The following is a 4589-nucleotide window of genomic DNA, read 5'->3' as shown; positions in this document are numbered from 1 at the left end:
AAATTGTGGGGCCCAGAACTGCACACAGTATTCAAGGTGAGGCCACACCAACACTGAACACAGCGGGATAATCACTTCTTTTGATGGGCTGGTTATACTGTGTTTGATGCAGCCCAGGATGCAGTTTGCCCCTCTTGGCTGCCAGGGCACGCTGCTGACTCATATCGAGCCTGCTGTTGACCAGCACCCCCAGATCCCATTCTGCAGGGCTGCTCTCCAGCCAGTCCTCGCCAAATTTATACTTGTGCCTGGCATTACTCTGTCCTAGGTGCAGGATCTGGCATTTGGACTTGTTAAATTTCATCCCATTAATCATTGCCCAGTGCTTCAATCTATCTAGATCCCTCTGCAAGGCCTCTCGTCCCTCAAGAGAGTCAATAGCACCTCCCAGTTTGGTATCATCAGCAAACCTGCTAATGGTGCATTCAACTCCTGCATCCAGATCATTGGTAAATATATTGAACAGAAACGTACCCTACAGGGCATCTCCCAGGGGTACTCCAACCAGCACAGTCTGAACAATAAATGTGTGACAACCATTTTGAAGTCTGTTGGATATGTACTTTTGTTTTAAAAACTTCTGCTGAAACAATTTAGCTAAGAGTCACAGTCACAGCTGATGATTAACTAAACTGCTAAGACTTGTGGGGTGTCTGCTACTTGGTCCCAAAAGCCAGAGGCAAGGTTAAGACACTATGGTGAAGTTCACATGGTTTGTGCCTTCGCACTATTGACTCCAGGACTCAAAAGCCTGTCTGAAATATCTTCCACTGTGCTGGTGCAGTATGCACCTACGGCAGTCAGAGGGAGCGACGGTACCACGGAGGAAAGTCAGGCTTCTTTTGGGGTCCTCACTACTGCACTACGGGTTTTCAAAAGTGCAATACAGATGTTTCTGGGTCTTGTTCATGCCTGTCTATTTTCAAATTGATGCAGTTAAACCAGTGCAAGTTCTCGCATGCACGTTTATCATGCCCTGAACTCTGTCAAAACAATCAAAGAAAATGAGAGTTCACAGTTACACAGTATTTTTTTCTGGAGATTATACACACTCACTTTAAAATTTGGCCCACTCTCTCTGGCTTGGCTCATAAAACTACGTTTCTACTAATCAACAGCTGAGCGCAGAGGGGAGGGAGGATTCAATAATAATCTGGCCTGGAAAGTCCAGCTGCTTTAGGTGTAGGTGTGTGTTTGCACAGGGGTGGCAGCTGAGCGGCGAAGGGACGACAGGGCAGCCACGCTCTCAGCCCAGGAGCAGCATGGGGCAGGGCTCTCCAGTGCTGATCTCCTGCCAGCACATTTTCATCAGAGAAGGTCAGACACGGAGCATGCCAAAATCCACACAAATAACAAACCTCCAGTGAGGCCGTGACATCGCCATCCCTGCGGAGGAGCGTGCTGGCGTGCAGACACGATCCTTGGCAAAAGCCGAGTGCAACCCAGAGACTCCCCTCCCCTCTCAAGGCGTTCTTGCATTGGACTGTGCCAGTGCTACAGGTATTAACTCCTACCAGCTCTAGCGACAGTAACGACAAGAAAGAGAGACCAAAGTAAGCCCTTTGTACTTGACAACAGTTTCTCCCAAGCCAAAGTTTCTATTGCAAGTAAACTAAACTAGTCATCAAACATCTTGATTGAAGCTCTCCCTGTCTTCATCAAAATGCGAATTCCGCCTTTTGCCCAGTCTGTTGTGTCAGGACACTCCTCCCTCCAACGGTGCTCTGCTGTACGCTCTCCAGAGGGAAGTGAAATGTTAATTCTCCCATCACCTCTTTCATGTCAAATGTCCTCACCTTACTGTACGAGTCAGATTTCTGATTCTTTTCTTCCTGTGAAAGGGATTTAGAGGGTAATTCCTCATTAATAAGACTATTGTAATTCTTATTAAGAATTCCTTGTTAATGAGAGATCCGCCAAACACATGACTAGACTAATTTATACAGTGCTTATTCTCAGCAATACCTGTACTCTGAATTTCTGGTGTCCAGCAATTAACAAACCGAAGCACTAGTACAAATCCTCTCCTGGCATAAACAGGCACACCACGATTTCCACAGACTTCAGGAGACAAGAGGACAGCTACGTTGCCAAAATCCTGGCTTAGCTTCCCGGCTCTGCTGCGAGCTACTCCTTTCTCATTTGTTTCAGCCACAGACGGGCAGCTCCTGAAAGCTACTTCTATTAGGACCTTCCCAAAGAGTAGAAAGATGGCTGGGCGATCACGCTCCGCCTGCCACGTAGCTGCTCCACCTCCACGGGCACGATGCCTCACACTAAGCAGTCACACCACGGCAGTAACAGTAAGCCCCGCTGATCTTCTTCCAGCACGTGAGTAATGAAACAAGGAGCCTCACGACTCCTTGCGCAAGGAACTAAAGCAAGCTCGCAGTGCTTAATGTTCCCCTGGCCAACAGGTATTATGCCATTAACATAAAGGGCAGCAGGGGCAGTTAAGCCGTGTTCCTTTTTTCCTTCCTTTTCCATGCAAACTTTAACATAAATAGTCCTCAGAAGCAAGTCACAAGCATATTACAGGTGAGGGACGCCGAACACAGAGACAAAATAATTCAGCTCAGTCGTACCCATGCTGGCCCTCCCCAGGGCCAGCTTCGGCCTCTCCACATTGCATCATGTACTTGCAAGCACTGAGGTGCAGAGCCAGCTCAGTGGGTCTGGAAGGAGCCAGGTCCATGCCCCCCCGGGCCGTAAGCATCCCTTCAGCGTCAGCACGGGTGGGAGGGAAGAGGTGAAGAAGGGGAACAGGGACTCTTCCAGCCAGAGCCACGGGAAGGTAAATTCAACAAGGTACAAACACTGCCAATTTTTAAGTGAGGACTGCTTACAAAAACATTAGGAAAAACCTTTTGACAGAAAACGCCCCTTACTCTGCACTTGACTTGTGCTCCAACCAACCTGGCTGCTGCACCGCCTTCAGCAGTGAATTACAGCTTACGCGGTATTTTGCTACCGACCATTCGGTTCCCACGTCCTCCCCGGCTGTACGCCAAGGTCTGCAGCCTGCTCCCTTTCCGCCATCGGCCCGGCCAGCCAATCTAGCACTGACTGCACCAAATGGAAAGGCTGCCCGATGGCAAGGGAAGACTCCCACGCAGTTCAATATATTCTTTGGCAGAAAACTGAGATTAAAAAGCAGGCTAAACTCAACTACTATTTGTGTAACTGGAGTATCCTGGTTACAGAGCTTGTAACCATAGCAATCATTTAAACAAAGCTTTAAAGAAAATATTCCCTCGTTATTGAAATGTTGATCCTTGATTCTGATTCAGTTTCTTTATCTTCCTCTCGTCTCCGATCTCAGAGGTGGCTGTCTGCCTCCAGGTCTTACAGAAGACACGGGAAAGGAAGAGCTCGGCTCAGAGCTGCCAAGTATCCTCAACTGGTATTTGTGTCTTGTGCCAATAGCATGATGCTTCCTAAACATATGAATACGAAAGGATCAGTTTGTCATGTGGGGATCGGGAGATCTGCGAACATTATACAAGCAATCGGCTAGCAGGGATGTTTCTTAGAACAAGTCCCAGGCAATTAAACTGAGCCTACTATTAATGACATTCCAAACGAGGTATTAGTTAAGTTGGAGCCAAACTAATTTAGAAGCTCAGGCACTGAAAAAAAAAAGAGAAAAAAAAAAAGGTGGAAGTATTTGGAAATTGGCAATTAATATTATTATTCAAGTCTCCTTGATTTTATGGCCGGATTACCTTCTATCTCCAAAGACTCCATTCCACAGTTACGACTCTTGTATCAGTAAGAGTCATGCAGGCATCACACAAAGGCAGCATTGATTTGTCATTCTGTAACTCTATCTGGATAACCAGGGAGATTTTTATTTTGAAAAGATCCTGCCGGAGCTTTTTATTTTTTTCAAATGCTTGTTAAATGAGTATGTAGCCAGGAAAATGGGACACAGAAGCAGTAAGATGGATGTGATCTGCGCACGTGTTTTTCTCACAAGAAAACAAGCGCAGTGCATGTTTAACAAAAGGGAGTAGCTTCAGGGTTACATTATGTAATGGAGCCAGATGTAAACTCTTGAATATACAGCACTCCAGGCAGGTACATTACAAAAAAGGAAACATTTTTCTTCATGGGAGGAAGGAGCAAATTTCTTCTTGGAACACGGCTTGAGAGCTACTCCTGGATGCCACCACGGCTGGTTCAGCCCTGCAAGCTTTGCTCACGTGAGCATTGCATCAGGCAGTCTGTGGGTTAAGGAGCTATACCAGCCGCTGTAGTTTCTCTGTACATCCCATTGATGTTGGTTGGACATCAGTGAATGAAAAGCAAATGTGCAGGAAACCCAGTGACTAATATGTGTATTTAAGGCCAAAAAATACTCATGTACCAAGTCAATGACAAAGCACAGCAGCTGCAGCCTTAACAGGAAAGCAGGTTTTGTTTTATATGGCCAGGTTTTACTAGCATCAGAATGAACAGAAGTTGTTTCACAGAATACTGCCAGAATAGAAATCAAATATTAATATAGCTGTGTGAAACCTGGGTGTATTTTTAGGTGCACACACCCACACACATATGCAGCCCGATTAGTTCATTCCCCTCCTCTG

This window comes from Pygoscelis adeliae, unplaced genomic scaffold, assembly GCF_000699105.1.
Source record: "Pygoscelis adeliae isolate BGI_AS28 unplaced genomic scaffold, ASM69910v1 Scaffold172, whole genome shotgun sequence".
NCBI classification, from domain to species: Eukaryota; Metazoa; Chordata; class Aves; order Sphenisciformes; family Spheniscidae; genus Pygoscelis; species Pygoscelis adeliae.
This window is presented reverse-complemented; position numbering follows the sequence as displayed.